The 21,865-nt window shown below is 38.9% G+C and overlaps 1 protein-coding gene across 2 annotated transcripts in view; it reads left to right on the plus strand.

Annotated features, from left to right (window-relative positions):
• The first annotated feature begins 4,301 nt into the window (after positions 1 to 4,301).
• LOC129746956 (prohormone-3-like) overlaps positions 4,302 to 21,865 on the plus strand; it is a 169,585-nt gene continuing 152,021 nt past the window's right edge. For both annotated transcript variants that reach the window (XM_055740929.1, XM_055740930.1), the window contains exon 1: positions 4,302 to 5,172. The gene's annotated coding sequence lies outside the window, so the exon portion shown is untranslated. The remainder of the gene's footprint in view (positions 5,173 to 21,865) is intronic.

A 21,865-nucleotide genomic window follows, 5' to 3' on the forward strand; every position in this document is an offset into this window, starting at 1 on the left:
AAAAACAAGCGAGTTGAAAGGACAGCTTGAAATCAAAAGATGAATTGAGAGGACAGCCTGAGTTACTGATAAGAAATCCAAGTGAATTGAGAGAACAGCTTGGAATTTAAAGGCAAGTTGAGAGGATGCTGCACAGCTCTCTTGAATTTTCGTTTGTTACAATGATTTTTTGAGGATATCGTATGAATTTGCTCTAAAAGGCAATTGAGGCTTTCTTCGTTAATTTAACGCTTAGTGGTGTAAATTCTATCCAACAATTATTAGTTTAATGCATGATTCAATAAGTTTTGTTCGTTTAGTGAAGCATTCTCATTTGATGCAAAGTTTTTTCTAAGTATATTGCATGAATCCAGTGGAAACTCAGGCAATTGGGATTGCTCTCATTCACTGAGTTTTAAACGATGCTTATTATTATATTCAACAGTAAGTGTAACACCTAATATAACGATCTGTTACTTTGCTGATACTTCTCATTTGGATATATTAAATTATATTGTATGAATTTACGAATGAATTTTGAAGAAATTGCTAACCAGTGTTGATAATACACTTAAGCAATAAATTTAACATATGATTCATTCATTTTTGTGCATGCTTGCTCATTTTTTACTACCGTAATCTGGGGGAATTTTGATCACTTTTTCAATTCATTTTCGAATATTTAAAAAGGGGTTGCTTCTTTGTAACACTAAAAAGTTTTAAAATACTTACTGAGGTAAGGAGTATAAAACATGATCATTGATAGTAGAATATTCAAACGACAATAGTGGCTACAACTAAATGTTTGTTACAAAACCAGATTTCATGTTTCGCGGTAACTTTGATCACTATGGTTTTAGCTTATCTCAACATCTTCAAAATTGTTTTTTTGATGCCAATCAGCACAGAAGGCTTAAAACATTAATAAAAGTAATTTTTTGTTTGAACTCAATGTCATTTTTAACCGTTTGATTTCAAAAACAAATATACTCAAAAGATGGACAATGTTGCTGAATACATTTAGGGGCAAGAATTATAAACATTTCTCAATATTTTTTGGCCTCAATAACAAATGAAATTTAACCTTCCTGCAATTCCCTGGGTTCTACCACTGTTCCTATGCTCTTTTTTTATTCAAACATAATCATTTGATAGGGTTTTCAGCCATTTGTTCTATACAGGCTTTCTCATATAAAATGTCCGTTTTTTAAATATCCAAAAATTATCATAGAATGACCATGAAAGAAACTCCTAAACTATACCTGTGTAAAGAAAAACAGTTAAATTTTCATATGAAACAACCCATTTGCTTCTAAATGCTAAATTTTACCAGGAGAGGTTATTGTTTGTAAGCCTTCAATTGCACCTCGCGTAACTTTTGATCTAATCGATAGAACTTTTCGAAAACTTCAGACATGCTAGCTTCATATTTCAACAATCACTGTGCAAAATTTCAATAAAATTTTGTTATAATAGTGTGATAACTGATCTATCTAACGCAAAAAATTTGGTCAAAAAATATCATCAGAGTAAAAAGTTATGGAAGTTCAAAGTCGAAGTGACAGTGCGCTTGCTGCCAATTTCTATACAATTATGAACGGTACTGTATATGTACGACCCCTTTCGCATACCTCTGAATTAAAATTCGACTCCTGAAATCAATTACTAGTTCCTTGAAACTCCCACGTGCCAAGTTTCCATCCTTATCCAATGTATTTAAGCATTAATATCGCAAAAACAGTGTAAATATGGACGACCCCGTTGGCCGACCTTTGACCCTGAATTTGAAACCTGGAATCGATGATCGTTCCTCAAAATACTGTCATGCAAATTTTCATCAAAAACAAATTTATAATAACGCCAATATTGCAAAAAAAATTAACATCAACATGATATGGACGACCCCGTTTTCCGACCCCTTTTACAAAATTTGATAACTGGAATCGGTTGTCCGTTCCTTAAAGTCCCCATCTGCAAATTTTCATCTCAATCCAATGCATAATAACACCAATATCGTAAAAACATTAAAAAGTTGATATGGACGACCCCTGACCCTAAATTCAATACCTGTAATCGATTGCTCGTCTCTCCAAACACTCATGTGCAAATTTTTATATCAATCCAATGCATAATAACGTCAATATGGTATAAACACTGAACAGTTCATATGAACAACCCCTTTTGACCAACCCTTTTGCCGACCCCTGACACAAAATTTAATACCTGGAAAAAATTCCTCATCTCTCAAAACTCTATGTGCAAATTTTTGTCACGATCCGACGAAAAATAACGCCAATATCGCGAAAACAATATTTGTCTTGTATGGGCGACTCCTTTTAAAAGGGGTCAATCAAAAATCTGAAAACATTTTTCATCATTCCTGGTCCTAATTAGCATCCATGCCGAATTTCAGCTCTCTAGCTCTTAAGATGGCTGAGGCTATAGAGGACAAAAAAACAAACAAACATATCAACAGAAACTGCTTTATATATATATATAGATATCCAACTACAAACCTCATTCAGCCTATTTGCCTTCGTTAATGATAATTATCTGCAGAAATTCCATGTTGATCAAAGTTCCCCCAGTTTACGGTACCATTTTTTGGTACACATCACCTGATTTTAGGGAAAGTCGGGGTGATTGAGGCTCTTCTCGTCAATGTAACGATAAGCGGTGTACATCATTCGATTAAGCAATGATTTTTACTTCTGTTTAATTTTTTTTTGTGCATTTTCTAATGCATTGTTATTTGATATAATGTTTTTTTTTAATATCGCTCGATTTAAGAGGAATTCGTAAGCTTAGCGCTAAGCGGAGCACACCACTCGGTTCAGCAAAAAAAAATTTACATTAATTTACTTGGTTTTTGCATTTCGTATGAAAGTTGCTTGCTAACAGTAACAGTAACAGTGAAATTTTTGAACAAATTTCAAAAAACTTGGTGAAAGCTGTAGCTATTTAGTCTTTTCTATTCATTTCTTTGCTTTAAAGCTATACGATCAGCTTGAGGATGAATAAATCTACAAAAAATGATCATTCACGAAAAAAAAAAATGTTGGATTACACTTAGTTTTACTACGTTAAATTAAAGTCATTTTCATAGGCTTTAATTTTGGGGAAAAAAGGCAAAATAAGCCACTTGCCGTAGTTAAAACAAAAATTTGAAGTACATTATTTTATTTCATTATTTTTGTAGCAAGGTAGAAAGCTACAGTCCGAATTATACCTTAACACCCAAATAAATAGGGGAAATATGGCAAGATGAGGCGTTCAGACTCATTTTATCAGAAAGCAGTGTAAATTTCTTGTTTTTTGCATAAGAATAGATAGTTCCCTATTCTAAGTACAGTTTTAAAGACGATCGTCACAGGAATAGGTCCTTTTTTATCAAAAATCCTTACTGTGCAATGGAACGAAATTTTCTATGAGAGGGTTTTTTGTACGAGAAAATGGGTAAAATTATTATAAAACCCTACCTCGTTCAATCGGGAGGGAGGGCTCCCTAATAAACTTGTTTTTGTCTTAAATTGAGAATATATCAAGCAAAAGAGATTTTGTTTGGGTACGAATATTTGACATAACCCGAAAATTCATCAAACTAATGGAGCAAAATGTAACATGTGGCGTTATAAAGATACTAACAGTTTTTTATGGTAGTTCGTAAGATGTAGCAACTTAGGGAGGTAGAGGGTAGAGAGTCCATACCAGTAAAACTTATATTTTGGCTATTTTGGCTATTCTTTTCAGATTTAATATCAAATCCAAACCAAAAACTTAGCAAAAATATACTTAAAAGTCGTCAAATCAACAAGTTTGCTTCTATCGGAAAAACGCAGCACAATCGTATACGACAAAAGGATGGACAAGTTGCCCTTCCGTGTACGAGGCGAAACTGTCATTGTCTGCTCCATCCGTCACGGTTCTCTGCTTCCGTTCATAAATTCAAAACAAAAGCCTTCCACAGGATCCACACAAACGTATCCAGTTAAGAGAGAAAAAAAAAGACTCCAAGTGGTGCTTCCATTATGATGACAGCAATGAATGACGATGACGAACTGCACCGGGCATGCGCAATCGTTGTTTTCCCGAACTTTTGAAAGAGAGAGCTTTTCAAGTGGTGTCTTACGTTGAAAGTTCTAATCTTTGTGTTGGAAAGGTAGAATTTTCCATCCTGCGGCTTTAGAGCTTTTCATTGAGGTAGGATTTCGTTCACGATCACGAAAAAAGGGAACCGAGGTGATTTTTTGCCTTTTTTTCTCTTGCTCTCGTTTCGGAAAAATAGGATTCGGGTCTCCCAGAACGGTACAATTGGCTACGTTCCGGCTTCGTGGGTCGCAGTTCACTTTCGTCCGAGGTCCGAGAACGTGTGCTCCCCGAGAGTTTCCAGAAAGGCTCCTTATATTGGATAAGACAACAGCTAGTAGTTGTGTCCTCCTTTACTCCCCCGCCGCCATTCAACCATTGAGCCATTAAGTAGTCAGTAGTCTGTCTGCTGCTGCTGCCAGAGAGTGTCATCCGGCTACCCCTGGGAATAACAGGAGTTTGTTCCAGTCAGTGTTTGTTGGCCCTGTTGCCCCTAGTTGGCAAAATCCTTGAAGTGATTCGGTGTGCGTGTGTCTAAATCTAGGTGTTTTTTTTGCTGGGAAAAGTCTAGCAGAGCAAAAAGAAAAACGAAAAATCAACTCCAGAAATTCCGTGCCAGTGAAGCAAGAGTGAATTCCGGAAGGCAGAGAACGAATCGAATAGTAGAGTGTGGATGTTTTCATAGGCCAATAGCTCAAAGCTGAACGCAAATCTAGCAGCGTAAGCTTGTCGATTGGAACGGGAAAAGTTTGCCAAGGCCGTATATTTTGCCACCAGGCCCTCTCAAGGTGTGTTATTCCAAAGGAAGAAACCACAACAAAGTGTTAGCCAACAGCCAACCGAACCGTTTCGAGGAAGTTTTCAATTTTCCGGGAAACGATTTACGGTCGTTTGGAGCAACGCTGCGAGACGCACGTGAATCGTAAAGTTGTAGGAAAGTAGCCCCCTTCTTAGCTGTGGAAGAAAGGTTGACTAGTGAGCAGGAGTTTGGCAAAACAACTTCCGGTGCGAAAACCCGAAAACAGGATTTCTACAGCTCGACGCCTCGACGCTTAGTCGTTTCATCTAGATTTACGTCTGATTCTGCCAAGTCCAGCGGAAAAAAAGGTAAGTTTCGGTGTGTTTGTTCGACGTTGTTTTCTCTCTAAACACTTGACACCAGCGTTGTTTTTCTTTTTTTTTTTTTGTAATTCGTTTATTTGAAACGGCTCATACCTTGAGGCTTTAAGGAGCCAAACTCGTTTTGTTTTTTTTTACAATCGTTTGCTTAGGTCTAGATCACTTTTTAAACACTTTTTGAAGAGAATAGAAAATAGATAGGGAAATATGAAAACAAAAAGAATTATAGACGGAGATCAATAGCTTTTAGGAAAAGATATATTTCGAACATGTAGTCCAAGTCCATCACAGCTAACACATCCCTTACTGGAACGTGGGGTGGTTTTCCTCGGGCCCGAAGGGAGTCTATGAAATTCGTTCTGGTGACAAGATGGTCCTCACACGACCAAACAATATGCTCTATGTCATGGTAACCTAGGCCACAACCGCATAAATTGCTACCAGCAATATTTATACGATAGAGTACCGCATTCAAGGAATAATGATTAGACATGAGACGGGAAAATAAACGAATAAAATCCCGACTCAGGTCGAATCTATTAAACCAGGGTTTAAGGCTTACCTTTGGGATAATCGAGTGCAGCCACCGACCCAACTCATTCTCGTCCCATCTACGCTGCCAGTTGACAAGAGAGTTTCTCCGAGCCAAGAAGTAGAATTCGTTGAAAACGATTTCACGTTGATAAATGTTGCCTTCCATCGCACCCACCTTTGCAAGGGAATCTGCCCTCTCATTGCCTACTATTGAGCAATGTGAGGGGACCCAGACAAAAGTGATGGTAAAGCAACGTCTTGATAAAGTAGTCAACGTATCGCGTATCTTCTCGAGGAAGTACGGCGTGTATTTTCCTGGTCTTATTGAACGGATTACTTCAACGGAGCTGAGACTGTCAGTTATAATATAAAAGTGTTCAACAGATCGTGTGGCGATACTATCCAGAGCGCAATGAATAGCAGCTAACTCTGCAATGTACACAGAACATGGTGACTGAAGACTGTAAGAGGCGCTGAAAATTTCGTTGAACACTCCAAATCCCGTTGATTCCTCTATAAGTGATCCATCGGTAAAGAACATTTTATCAGCATCGACGTGTCTAAATTTAGCTTCGAAAATTCTTGGGATCAAAAGTGAACGATGCGGATCCGGGATTTCACGAATTTCCTGCTGCATAGACAAATCAAACTGGACAGAAGAATTATCGTAGTCAGGGCTGCAAACATGAGTTGGAGAATACAAAGAAGGGTTTACCTGCATTGACATGAGGGTATGGTATATAGACATAAATCTGTTTTGAACATTTTGCTCAAGTAACCTTTCAAAATTTACAATCACTAATGGGTTCATGACCTCACACCTGATGAGGAACCGAAGTGATAGTAAATTGAATCGATCTTTTAAAGGGAGTATTCCTGCCAAAACTTCAAGACTCATGTTGTGCGTTGAGGACATACAGCCCAGAGCGATGCGAAGACAACGGTATTGGATACGCTCGAGTTTGATGAGGTGAGTTTTGGCAGCTGACTGGAAACAGAAGCTACCGTATTCCATCACTGAGAGAATCGTAGTTCGATACAATTTTAAAAGATCTTCTGGGTGGGCTCCCCACCAGGTGCCAGTGATTGATCGGAGAAAATTGATTCTTTGTTGGCATTTTCCTTTCAGATACTCAATATGGGCCCTCCAGGTACACTTGGAATCAAACCAAACCCCAAGATACTTAAAACACCTCGATTGAGTGATCGTTCTGCCTAGGAGTTGAAGCTTAGGTTGGGCAGGTCTATGTTTCTTAGAGAAAACAACCATCTCCGTTTTCTGAGGGGAGAACTCAATCCCAAGCCCACCAGCGTTGTTTGCGGTTTGGTAGATTATGCCACATTCAACTACGGATAATGAAAAAACTTCATTTATGTTTATGCATTGATTGCAACTCATCTAAATGTATTATAAGAACTACAACAAAAAAAAAGTTAGAAACGTTTGCAAATTTGAACCAGTCTTCTACATAGTGTATCAAAATAGCCTGGAAAGAATAATTCCGGGAGGAAACGATAAACTATGAACAAACAGAATCGTTTTCCTTAACAGTGACGTTGATTCACAGTGGAAAATTCCGGCGGAAAACCACCTTACAAATTCATCAGTGTCTCAATTGTCGTTTGGGAGTGCACTATTTCGATAAACAGAAAGTAAGCCTCAAGACAATAAAAAGCGCCATACAATTTCTGTCGAAAGGACGGAAATTCTTTAAATCATTCTCAGGATACTTGAAACCATTTAAATGATTTTACCTGGAATTTTCTGAAGAGCAAGTTGAGAAATTTCGATGTATGAATAATTTTACTCGTCGAATCCCACATATTAATTTTATTAACTACTAGCTGATTTTACCCGGCCTTGCTCGGGTTCGCATAAAATAAAAATCAAAATGAGTCGTTGAACTTCTCAAAATTTTGGAAGCTTTAAATTCATCATCATATGTAAGAAATTTTGTCTATTTTAAGCCATGTTAACTTTGTAAGGTTATGAGGTTTGTTTTTAAAGAAATTTAAAATTATTTCCCTTGATTGCTTGTTCATCCTATCATAACAAACATTTTTTCACCCACCATTTCTAAGGAAGCTTGAATAGCTTTTATCTGATTTTTTTTATGTTCAGCTGCTGAAACCGTTTGTTAAACTTTCACATCCCCCATTTGATAAAAATCTTGTTTTGGAGTTGAATGATCTCCATGTACTATGGTATATTCAAGTTTTATTTACTTAGAAATTTTCAAAAAAGACTTTCGAAAATTGTTGAACCATGTTTAAAACTCACTTTGCATGTTTTCAATAGTATGTGTGCTTTTGAAAATCCCACTGCTTTATGAGCTGCTTGTTCTTAAATGTTGAAAGTTTCACTAATAGTTTTTTGAAGTTATATGAAAATAAACTATCTGTGACCCGAAGTTACCATTAGAATTTTAAGAAATAGATTTAATTTGAGTTATATTTCAATGTTTCCATTTTTGGTAACAATCATCCCATGAAATTATTGCGAAAAGTGATCAATGTTATCAAGTCACATTGATGACCAAAAATGACTCAGAAGTAAGAAATTGGCCAATGAAATTGAATTGTATATAACCCAAAACCTTAGATTTAATTTCCTAATCAATTTTCTTAACCTTCGTTTGAATTTCTTGAAGGCTAACGAAGCGTTAAAATCGCAGCCTTGGACTTATAACTCTAAATCTAATTAATTTATCTTTCTCTATAAAAAATCCCAAAAATATGAAAATGGTTGGCTCTTAAAAGCTGGAATTTATGAAAATCGGTTCATAAGTTTTTCAACACTCAGTCAAAATAGCTCTTCGGCTGAAAAAGTAAATTTATTGTTTACTGTTCAGTTCACTGTATTTTTTTGTAGACCCGCCAGCGGCGTTTAATAAAATACACTTCGAAAGCCACTACAATTTTAGTCAATATATTCCTAACAGGCTAGTTGTATTTTTCAATTCAAAATGTAGCCATATTTTGCATCCCAATATCTCGTACCGGTACCACGTGCTTTGAACAGTAGGAGGAAAAAACACCCGCCAAAATTTTACCGTTCAAATTTTTAATGCTGAGCAAGCTTTGATTTGCTTTCCAGTACACGTGAACTCCTGGACGGTCGTTTCTAATGCCCGGCCCATGGTGATGGTGAAAATAACCCCGCCAAAGGAAAAAACGCGGTTGCCAAAACGGGTGCCATGACTTTTGGTTCGTGTGAATAAAACCGAAAGTTGTATGGGAGGGTCCCTTTTCTTAGGTGGGAGGGGCTCATAACTATTACTAAAACCTTACCCTGGTTCAACTACATCTCTGTACCAAATTTCAGGCTGATCGGTTCAGCGGTGTGGATTTGTATAAGGTGCATACAAACAAACAAACATATATAGTCCAACTCATCTTTATATATTAGATATAGTAGTGGTCTAATCGAAAAAGATGGCACACTTTGTGTTGTGAATAACTTTTGAATGCATTGATAAGAATTGATTAAATTTTCCAGTGAATCTGCATAGTTATGTAACGTGTACATGTACAAATTTTTGTGATGATTTTTATGTGGTTTTTGAAATATCGTCCAATGAAGAAGTTTTTCGTCTTAAACTTTTGGGCATCATGTGCGCCATCTATAACGTATAATATGAACCACCCTTTTTAAATCATGAATATTTTTCCTAGCGTTTTCTGTTTTCTGAACTTTGATCTTCAAAACTACTCAAAAAATTTAATTTGGTCAAAGTTATGACAAGATAAATCGATTGTTCTCCTTCGGCTCAAAAACAACATATTTGACTTCCACCACAGTTTTCGCAGAATGACATGATTCCAGATCCTACTAAAACTGAGAATCAACTTTATTAGACCTTTTGAAGTACTACGCAGGGAAAATGATCGCATTTTGAGGCAGTCTTCATTCTATATTTATTGAATTTCGGTCGAATAGTTGATTTACAGCTGTTTATGTGTCTTCCATTAGGACTTTCCTGGAATTTTTGCGATCCTAACCGAAACTTTTAGTCCATGAGCTTACGTAGTGAACGCTATCTCAAAAACAACTTGACAGGTTGTCACCAAATTGTGTACATGTGCACATCACATCACCACATTGCTTCACTAAAAGTTTCATTAATTTCCATTCATACATTTAAAAGTTTTTAAAAAATTTGTGTTTTTTTTTAGAATTCACCCCTAAAATGAAAGCTCCAAATTCGAAGTTTAAGCAAATAAAAACAGTCACCTAAAATGTTATATTGAAAAAGACAAATATAATCGTTGGTTAAAATTAAAAACTAGTTGTTTATTTTCAGACTTTTCGAAGGATTTCGGAGTTTAAATGAAAAGACAACTTGTCTCGTTAACGGTAGACTTAAAAAGAGAAAGTTTATTCATGTTTCGTCATAATTACAACTTTTCGCGCGTAAAACACAAGAAATAAATGGGGGAAATCTTACAAACTGGCAACCATAAGCACTCAACAAAATGGGTACGATACAAAGGGTAACCCATCGACAATTGTGACGTTCGATTCAGGGTGACCATTATTGTTGAGATTCAACATACTGGTCACCTAAAACGAATGTTTTATAATAGTGACCCTAGGATTGTTTTGGTTTGGATCTGTTTGGAATTTTTCGTACTTGGGTTCACAAGTTCGTTTGTTTCCTGTGGATTGGACTGGTACGGGTTTATTTGATTCTGGATACTGCTGGATTTGGACCTACTTCGGACTTTCGGATCACCTTGGACATCGACTTTGGAATGCGTGTTGAACTGGATTGTCATCTTTTGGCCAAAATGATCAGTGATCGGCACACAAGCTTCAAAGTACTTGCGATGTACTTTAGAGCGAGTACTGACCGGACAGTCAGTACGGCAGGTGCTCGAATGGCTGATTTTGGATTCAGTACTACCCATCCGAGCCGGATCACTGATCGGGAACAAGAATTGTATCACCTGATGACAGGATGTTGGGTACGTCGTTGGATTAAAGTTCGGCAATGGATGTTCAGGGCATGATTAGCGCAGTAACTCCCAAAGTGCCAGAAGAAAACTTTGGTAGCTAGTAAGTATTGGGTAACATGGGCCTTGGATCGGTACTCAGTTAGTTAACAACGTATCGGAAACTGGGATAATTTACTTGGGTAATATGGGCCTTGGATCGGCGCGCAGTTAGGTATCAACGTACGGATTGAGGTCCAAGGTCACTTGCCAGGGCAGCTTAACGATTTGGTAGCGTTGATGTTATATTTCTCGGGAATAGCGTCACTTTGAATTCTGGCCGTGGTAGCGTGATGAATCTAGGGTTGGACCAATCGGTAGGATGGTGGCATAATGCTGATGTGTCAGGACTATGTACTCCAGCGAAAACCACCAAATCCTGGTCACGGCACCAAAAAAAAACAAAATGTTTTTTTCCAGGGATAATTTCTTACGCCATGTTGGCGGATCGAATGTTTTCTAGGCTCAATCGAATAAATGCAAAATTATTGCAAACATATAAAAAGTAACATTAACATTTAATTGTTTCTACAATTGGCTAAAACATCTACACTAATTGAGAGTTAAGAGAATAAGGGCTGAACATTATGGAGTCATCTACCATTACACATTTTCCCTCCTAAACATATCAAGGCCCAAAACTTGGTAGACTGGCAACATTAACAAAACTTCAAAATAGAACCAGTTGAAAAGATGTGACGTTAAATTTAAGGTGACCAACCGTGTAGAGAATCAACACTAGTTATTTTGAAAAGGTAATTTGGTGATAAATTTTTAAATTTTTTTCAAGTGATGGATAACTAACGGATGGATTATCGAATCTAGTTTTGAGTGGCCTGGTAATTTCAATTTCTCAAAAGTTTTTTTTTCAAAACTTTATCTGAAATGTGTTTACAACGATTGTTTGAAATCTGAAATAAAGAACTGGATTATATTTGCCCTCTCCCTGTAATGTGAGGAGGCTCCCGGAACTGCCATAAAAGATTTTTCGTAACCGGGACCGGGATTCGATCTCATGACCTTTGGCTTAGAAGATTTGAACGCTATCCTCTAAACCATGGTCGGCGGCAGTAAATTTAAAACTTAAATTTTAATTTTTTTTTTTTGAGAACCACTATTCAGTGTTTCGAATTGAAATCATAATTTCAATTCAAGATTTGAAAAATAAATTTCAAATGAAATTCATGTACAAGATTGAGAACCAAAATCACTATCAGAGCTAAAGCAGGATTTGCTTAATTTATTATTCATAATCCAAATGTTTGTTTAAACTTCATATTTTTCAATAACACAGAAAATTGTTTTCACATAATGTGTTAAAATGTTTAAACTGTGATACAGATTCCAATTTGCAATTATAATAAGCATAAGGTTAACATCTGATCAAATATATAAAACAGAAACTTATGTCAAACTGCTCATCTAAATGATCCAAAATTTTCATAAGCAAACATAAATTCAAAATTCAAATTAAATGTTCCAATCAAACACTTAAATCATTCAAAAAGATTAAAATAAGGAATCCAAATGAATTAAATACCTTGAACAAAGATCTCGAGTTTTCAAAACTACCAGCATAAAACCAGGAAACTGTAGAAACAGAAAAATGCAAGACTAGAAAATCTCAATGAGTTGTATCTCTATTCTAAAACCTAGAAGATAAATTGTAAAATCTAGAACATAATGATTTTTTTTTCCTAGAACCACTCAATGAAATTCAGAATCCATCTATGAGAAAATCCATCTATGAGAATTCAGGATATTAAATTCAGAAGAAGATAGTTTTAAAATAGAGTACCTTTCTAAGCATTAATGTATAAAACTTTGGATAGGTCAGTTTGAAAAGTTAGAATTCGAATTCAAAATTTGAGACTTGAATGAAATTATTTAGAGACATGAATGCCAATTTTAGCAAATATTTTATTTTTTCATAATTGATTTTCGGAAAAAGATATGAACCAATTCACATTTCAATAAAACTGAAAAGTTAACATTAACTTTTCGCACCTCATACTAACACTTATGCTTATAAAGTGAGAGTTCTAGATTGCCCAGTTTGATTTGTCAAATTTTTAGCAAAATTCGAGAAAATTTTTATTAAAATACTTTTCGATTTTTTTTCTTTTTTTTTTCAAATTTTCGGTCTTTACCTAGACATTGAAAATGGGATATATTTTTTATTTTGTCTCCTATTCTGTAGGTACTGCAAATTTTCTTTCAAAAACTGATACTTACTGAAATTTTTTCAAATTTTAACAAAGAAAAGTTTTTCGAGCTGCGGTAAAAATTGTAATTTTTTTCATTAATGTGAAGAAAAAATTTACATATCCTTAGATATTCTCTATTTATAATTAAAAGAAAGTGATGTATTATGTATTGTTGAAAATTTAAATCAGGCGAAAATTTTTTTTTGAGCAAGCTTTATCTGAATTGTGTTTTTTTTTTTAAGTTGAAAACGATTTGAACGCTTGGAAATTTAAATCTGAGGTGTTTTTCTCAGTTTTTTGTTGTTTTTTTTTCTGTTTTGAGATTTGTCTGGATTTTGTGTTGAAAAATTCGAAATCATTTGCATAGATTTTATCAGATTTAAAAACATTTGGCCTGATTTGCTCAGCCCGCAGAATTGCAGGAAACAATATCAGCCCTCGAGTTATGGAAAGAAATGTATGAGAGCTCCCTTTCGTCCTTACTATCGTATAACTAAAAGGATGAAGAAGCCTTGAACAATCGTAGGAATTTTTTTTGAACCCAAATATCCGTTGTCGTATGAAAGCTTCCCTTCACCTTCCCTACTTCTATTGTAGAGTGGGAGGGGTCTCGAAACATAAGAAAAATTATTTCTCGTGCTCAAAAATACTGCCCTGCCAAATTTGGTTTCGAATGTTTGTTTAGTCTTGAGTTATGCAAAAAATTGTATAGCAGGTTCTCACCTCACTTCTCATCCCTCAATGAAACGAGAGATGGGTCTCAAAAATCGTGGAAACTTTTCTCGAATCTAAATACCTTTCTTTGTCAATTAAAGTTCATTTGCATTAGGCTGGAACAAATATCAATATCTTCTTTTGTCAACCCCCCCCCCCCCCCCCCTTCGAAATTTCCAAAAACCCGAAGGGGGAAATAAATAAAGTTTCAAGTATTTAATGTAAATTTCGAGAAAAATTTCAAGAATCCAAAAGATTACAACGCGAAAAAACAAATTTTGGAAGATGGAAGTTATTTCACCTTTTGTATTCTTGATTTTATTGAATTTCGATGAAAAATTACTTGTTTTTTTAGGTTTTGTGTAATGATATTGTATACAACTCTGTTGCATACAAGCTTCCGTGAAATTTATTCTATTTTATTTGTTTTTCACATTATTTTTTATTGTCCCCCCCCTCGCGATGTTCCAACTCCGAGTGACAAAAGAAGGATTTGAAATTTGTTCCGGCCTTATTGGCTAAAAAAATAATGCAATAAATTGTATGGGAGACCCCCTCTCCCCTTTGTATCTCCATAATCGAAGAAGGAAGAGTCCCAAATAATCATAGAAACATTTCTCGTACCAAAATATCCACCATTGTCAAATATGGTTCAATTTGCTAGCTTAGTTTTCGAATTGTGCGAAATATTGTATGGGAGCTCCCCTTTTCCTTTTCTACCTCCAAACTGGAAGAAGAGAGGGATTTCAATCCATCTTAAAAATATTTTTCCTATCATATAACTTGGCATGCCCGATTTGGTTCCGTTTGATAAGCTCTCGAGATATTCAAATATGTTTCTATAATTTGTAATTCACTTTCATTCAAGTAATGAAAGGAACTCCTCGAAATTGAAATTTGTTGAAGTGAGACGAACAAAGGGAAATTTCAATTTCATTCTTTCCTTTCTTTTCGATACAGTTATTTTAGTAAAAGTAGGGAAATTTGAGATTGCTTTACAAAATTTTATAAAGTTTAGTCAAATTTCAGCTTTTCATCTTAAATAAATTGGAGAGATTTAAAAAAAAATTACATTTTAGTTGTGGAAGATTTTAATATAAAATCGATCAACGCCATCAAAAGTTGAAACGCATTGAATATGAGGTTGGTTTCAGGGTAAAAGTCGATTTTCTTCCTAAGAACGGATTCCGTATATTCATAGATTCAATCTGTGAGAAATAGTACACAAGTTTAACCTTAAATATCATCTACTACTGTAAAATTGACATTTGAATGAATTTAAAGCATTTTGAGAACGGAAAAAAATCAACTGCGGAGAAGAAAAAGCAAAAACATTGATTCCATACATACAATCATAAAACAATATGGAAATCACCTATTATCCCGAAACCAACCTCATATACAATCCCTGCCTTAGCTTTTTATTAAGACGATCGATTTTGAAAAAAATGGGCACATACTATAAAGTACTTTTTCACATAATTTAATCAAATTTTGAAATAAAAACTTTACATTACAGCTTACCTAATTTTGTGCGGCAATCTCTCTGTTCCCTATTTTTACTTAAATAGCTATATCTCTCTTCCTAGTGCCCGCAAAATGCTCAAAACTCATTGAATGTTTTATAAATTTATCTAGCTTGTGTGAAAATTTCATGATAAAATCTCAACTGTGAGAGAAATGGCATTCTGTCAAAGTTGGAAGTTTGTGCGCTGCTCTGCGTGATTTCATTCTTTGTTGAACGCAACTGTAGATATACAAACTTCATGATACATATGCTTTGAAAAGTTGAAAAGTGACTTGGCTAGTGAAGTAGACAATGTGCAACTCGAGACCCCATACACCCAACCTTCGGGTAGTGGTCATATCACCTCTTGTCTGCAACTCCGATTCTCTACCTCCCCGTGGTACTAGCTGGGGTGCGAGCAACCTTAGCGGAGATCGGGTACCCAACCCCGGTGGATGCTTTGGTCGCATGCAGAATGAGTTAGGGGGCTTCGTACGCGTCTGTTCTCCATGTTAGGGGCGGCGTGCGGAGTGCAACAACGTCCTGGTGGTGTTCGGGACCCAAAACAGCAACATCACGACGGTCCTCCTGCGAGATAGTGGGGTTAGCTGCGGGCCTTGCGAGCCTGTGACTACTAAAAAACATAAGCAACGAATAACGAACAACAAATTTCGGATGGAAATCGGCAAAGACCCACGCGACGAAAAGGGACTAGCGATTGGAAACTTGGAACATGGAACTGCCGATCTCTAAATTTTGTGGGCAGTACCCACGTGCTCTCCAACGAATTGAAGAGCCGCAAATTCGACATCGTAGCGCTGCAGGAGGTATGCTGGAAGGGCTCCACGGTACGAACGTATCCAGATGGTCGTGCCATCTACCAGAGCTGCGGCAACACACACGAGCTTGGAACAGCTTTTATAGTGATGGGAAAGATGCAAAAGCGCGTGATCGGGTGGTGGCCGATCAACTCACGAATGTGCCGGTTGAGAATCAAGGGCCGGTTCTTCAACATCAGCATCATCAACGTGCACAGCCCTCACCTCGGAAGTACCGGTGACGACAAAGACGAATTCTACGCGCAGCTGGAGCGTGAATACGACCGTTGCCCAAAACATGATATCAAGATCGTCATCGGGGATTTCAATGCTCAGCTCGGCCAGGAGGAGGAATTTAAACCGACAATTGGAAGGTTCAGCGCGCACCAGCTGACCAACGAAAACGGCCTCAGACTCATTGATTTCGCCGCCTCCAAACGAATGGCCGTACGTAGTACCTTTTTTCAGCACCGCCTCCCACACAAGTACACCTGGAGATCACCGTACCAAACTCAATCACAGATCGACCACGTTTTGATCGACAGCCGGCACTTTTCGGACATCATCGACGTCAGATCCTGTCGGGGCGCCAACATCGAGTCGGACCATTATCTGGTGATGGTGAAGATGCGCCCAAAACTCTCCGTAGTGAACAACAAGCGAAACCGGCGCCCGCCTCGGTTAAACATCGCGCGACTGAAGCAACCTGAGGTCGCGGCAGACTACGCGCAATCGGTCGAAGCAGCGCTGCCGGCAGAGGGCGAGCTTGACGAAGCCCCCCTCGAGGACTGTTGGGATACCATCAAAACAGCCATCAACAGTGCTGCGGAGAACGTCATCGGTTATGTGGAGCGATCTCGACGGAACGACTGGTTCGACGAGGAGTGTAGGAGGGTGATGGACGAAGAGAATGCCGCGCGGGCGGCAGTAGTGCAAAGAGGCACCCGTCGAAATGTGGAAAATCACCGACAGCGGAAGAGGCAGCGAGTCCGACTTTTCCAGGAGAAAAAGCGCCGCCTGGAGGAGGAGGAGCTCGAGGAGCTGGAGCAGCTGCATCGTTCCCAAGAAACACGAAAGTTCTATCAGAAACTCAACGCATCCCGCAAAGGCTTCGTGCCGCAAGCCGAAATGTGCCGGGATAAGGACGGGGGTATCCTGACGGACAATCGTGAGGTGATCAAAAGGTGGAAGCAGCACTTCGATGAACACCTGAACGGCGCACATGCAGGAGATCAAGACGGTGGGGGAAGGTACATCGCCGGCGTAGCCAACGACGAAGAGGAGCCACTCCCAACGATGAGTGAAGTTAAGGAAGCCATTCGCCAGCTGAATAGAAACAAGTCGGCTGGGAAGGATGGCATCGCAGCTGAACTCATCAAAATGGGCCCGGACAGGTTGGCCGACTGCCTACACCGGTTGATAGTCCGGATCTGGGACATAGAACAGCTACCGGAGGAGTGGAAGGAGGGGGTAATATGCCCCATCTACAAGAAGGGCGACAAATTGGACTGTGAGAACTACCGAGCGATCACTGTCCTCAATGCCGCCTACAAAGTGTTGTCCCGAATCCTACTCCGCCGCCTCACGCCACAAGCAAACAGATTCGTGGGAAGTCATCAGGCCGGCTTCATGGAGGGACGGTCTACGACGGACCAGATATTCACATTACGGCAAATCCTCCAAAAATGCCGTGAACACCAAGTCCCTACGCATCATCTATTCATCGACTTCAAAGCCGCATACGACACGATCGACCGTAACGAGCTATGGAAAATCATGGACGAGAACGGCTTTTCCGGGAAGCTAATCAGACTGATCAAGGCGACGATGGATGGAACGCAGTGCTGTGTGCGGATTTCGGGTGAATTGTCGAGTTCATTCGAATCGCGCAGGGGGCTTCGACAAGGTGATGGTCTATCCTGCATGATGTTCAACGTGGCGCTAGAAGGTGTTATTCGACGAGCGGTGGGCGAAATGCGGGGCACGATTTTCAACAGATCCAGTCAACTTATCTGCTTTGCCGATGACATTGATATAGTCGGCAGATCATCTGCGGCGGTGGAGGAGATCTACCGCAAACTGAAACGCGAAGCAGGAAGGATTGGGTTGATGATTAATACGTCCAAGACGAAGTACATGCTGGCCTGCGGATCCGAGACCGACCGAACCCGCTTGTCCAGTAATAACAAGGTCATGATCGACGGCGACGAGCTGGAGATAGTCGAAGACTTTGTCTATCTCGGCTCACTGGTGACCGCAGACAATGACACCAGCCGTGAGATCCGGAGGCGAATTATCAGCGGAAGTCGTGCCTACTATGGACTCCACAAGCAACTGCGGTCGAGAAGACTTTGCCCTCGTACGAAGTGTAACCTGTATATGACGCTTATTAGACCGGTTGTTCTCTACGGGCACGAGACATGGATATTGCTCGAGGAGGATCTGCGTACACTCGGAGTATTCGAGCGACGAGTGTTAAGAACCATCTTTGGCGGCGTACAGGAGAACGGAGTGTGGAGGCGAAGGATGAACCACGAGCTCGCGCGACTCTACGGCGAACCCAGTATCCAGAAGGTGGTGAAAGCTGGCCGGATACGCTGGGCTGGACATGTTGCGAGAATGCCGGACGACTGTCCTGCAAAACAGGTGTTCGCTACGAATCCGGTAGGAACAAGACGAGCGGGGGCGCAACGAGCGAGGTGGTTAGACCAAGTGGAGCGTGATCTGGCGAACGTGGGGTGCCCGAGAAATTGGAGAACGGTTGCTATGAACCGAGTGAATTTTAGGAATTATGTTCGTCAAGTTATGTCGTGAGACGGAATACTATGTAAATAAAAAATAATGCTTTGAAAAGTTATGGAAATTAGATACCAGCTATTGTACAAATCTTCCCAAAACATCGTTTCTTAACTAGCAAAACATAATATTTTGATCGATTTAGAAGTTGAAAAAAGCCGCACAAGTGGTAAAATTAGAAACCAGAATAGTTTTCTTCCACAAATCACACTAAAATCATGAGCAACCATTTGTCTAACATAATATAACCAAAACATATTTTTCCATTCAGAGTTTTAAGCACACAATATGTCGTTCAGAAATTGAAAATAGAAAAATTTAAAACTTTTTTAATCTATTTTCACAACAAAGGTATGCTTAAAATAAAATAAAATTATTGACACGATTAATGTGCCGAAAATACTACCTTAATTTCACTCCATGGTGGTGAACCTGTTATGTAAAATTAATATATTTACATTATATTTCAACTTGTTTTTTTTTTGTTTTATCACTGCGACCAGTTAGTTGATCTATTTTGATACTTTTACTTCTTAATTATTAACTCTAAATTTGATTTAGCCAATAACCTGTAGTCAAAATGAAGCAAACGAACAAATCATAGCAAAAGTAGAACCTGAGCCAAAAATTATCCTCATTCGAATTTCTCCTGTATTTCGTGATACCTTTTTGAACAAGACGGGATGAAAGCTGAAAAATAATCCACGCTCATCTTGCCGACTTTCGTACGCTAGAGTGAAAAAATATACATCCCTCCTGAGCCATTTTGATTCATTGGAATAAGTGAAATTTATGATAGCCTAGTTAAGCCGAGAGTTCAAATAAACAATTCTTTTCGAACATAACCATGGACTGTTTATTCAGTATTTGGAATTTGATTCACAAAAAAAAATTAAATACCATTGAATTGACACCGATTCATGCCATTAAGTCTGAAGCATGTTTCATTTATATCCAAACGTAGGTCCAAAGTCATTGTCAATATGAAACTGAACCCGTCTCAGTCGGATGAAATTGGAGATCCCATCGATTACCGAGTCACAAAAAAGCTCTCAATGACCTGCGGTATGCATACATTTGTACATACATATGTCGGCTTGCCATTTTATTTATTTATACAAGATTTGCTCTGAGCAAACAAATGGCAGAGGACCAGGATTTGTTCTTGCGGTTGTTGAGAATCTGGTCTATTTCAGACATAATTTATCGATTCGGTTTTGGTGGTGCAATCTCTACGGATCTATGCATATCTTAGTTGCTTTTTGGAGGATGGGGGTTTGAAACTATTGAACGTTGTCCTTCCCATCGAGTTATTTCCATAAAACTGTCTTTTTTTTATTTTTATACATTTACTGAAAGTGTTTAATAATAGAACAATAGAATTTGAAATTTAAGAATAAATATTCTAAATAATCTAAGATTAATCATCTCCAACCCACTCAGTTCAATGAACGGTGCAGTGATATCGAAAATAAGCATGCAATACATTTCAAGTTCAACCCCAACACCCAAACTGTGGGTGTAGCCTTTATGAATTATGAAAATTGAATCGGTTTACCACGAATTGCCCATTCACCCACGCATCAATATCACGGTTAAGGTTACGGGTAAACCTCCGCACACGCGATTTTCAGGTCAATATCCCGTTCAAAAGGCTAGGCCATTTCTCCCACACAATTTGCACAGCACCAACATCAGTAGGCCCAGCCATCATGATGGGGATGCAAAACATTCCAGCTCTGTACAAATACTAGGTAGGGACACAAAAATAAACAAACAAAGCCTTAGGGCGTTAGAATTTTGATTATCGGTGATGTTTGCTTATCAAAATAAAGTTCATGATTATAAGATTGAGTCGATTTGGCGTCAATGGGGGAACTTCTCAAACCCTGGGCTTCGTTTTGATTCGAAACATCCATACTTTTTGACAAATTTCAATATAACGTTTACTTGCGGAATTTCTGCTAGACAAATTTTTCAAAAATCTAAAAACGGCTAAATATCCCCAACTTTCCCTAGGTTTTTTTTTAATTTTTCAGGGGAAATCGGAGCGGTTGCGGCTATTCACGCAAGCTTTTTTTTTATTAGTTGATCACCCAGGTGGTAAATCCTTTTTACGGATTGCATTCCAAGGCACGGCGAGCGACCGAGTCCCCCCAGTATGCTACTCTGGGTCCATGGGTGCAATTTTACGACTCATGATACTATGTACCCCTACGCCATAAAGTCCACCTGGGGCCTCTGGCCATAATTCCCATCCGGACCTGCAACGAAGGCTGTACCCAAGATGGGAGACCAAGTCCGCGCTTAAGCGCTCTTCGGCAAACTCCAGTTCGAGTCAAACTCCAGCATATATACCCTGCCTCTTGTTACGATTCAAGACTAAGGACCTCGCCTCTAACGACTTGAGATCCGGCCTTTACTCGCAGATCGAGACTAGCTTGGTTCCCACGAAAAACGTGCGCTCCGCCTCTGTTCGAGACTACTGCAAGAGACCAATGACCTCTCCTCTAACGACTTGAGGTCTTGGCTCCGCCTGGCTTGGCTCGAGGCCCTCTCCTCTTTGCCCGTCCGTGTGCCAGTCAAGAGCAGCTTATCCTGGACACGCGCCTGTCACAGCACACGTCCGGGGCTTTACGAAAAACTACTCGGATGATTCCCGGCAAAGAATTCATCCTACACCGACTCAGGTGACTCACCCGCCGACGACGTGAAGTCACCCTACCCGAGAGTATTTCGGGTATATTTATATACTCTTCCCCCTACGAGTTCGACTACGAAGAAGGTCTAGTCTTATAGCCGCAGCCTGCCTCGTAGGGAGCGCGTTCTACTCAGATACTCCGCGGCGGTAGAGGTATCCTACACAACGATCGCGATGTACCTAAACAGCTCGGCATACGCAGAAGGTAAAGTCTTATCTTTGTATGCTTTAATGCTACTTAGGATCGGACGCACACTACTCGAATGCCCCCCGCCGAAAGGACATTCTACTCCGACCGTGGTCCGGTCTTCCTCCTCCCTTTTTGGCTGACAAGCCTAGGGTTTTTGCCCGCCGTGTGCCTAATCGAGAGCAGCTTATCCTAGACTCGCGCCTGTCACAGCACACGGAC

Source organism: Uranotaenia lowii, chromosome 2 (assembly GCF_029784155.1).
Source record: "Uranotaenia lowii strain MFRU-FL chromosome 2, ASM2978415v1, whole genome shotgun sequence".
In the NCBI taxonomy this organism is placed as follows: domain Eukaryota; kingdom Metazoa; phylum Arthropoda; class Insecta; order Diptera; family Culicidae; genus Uranotaenia; species Uranotaenia lowii.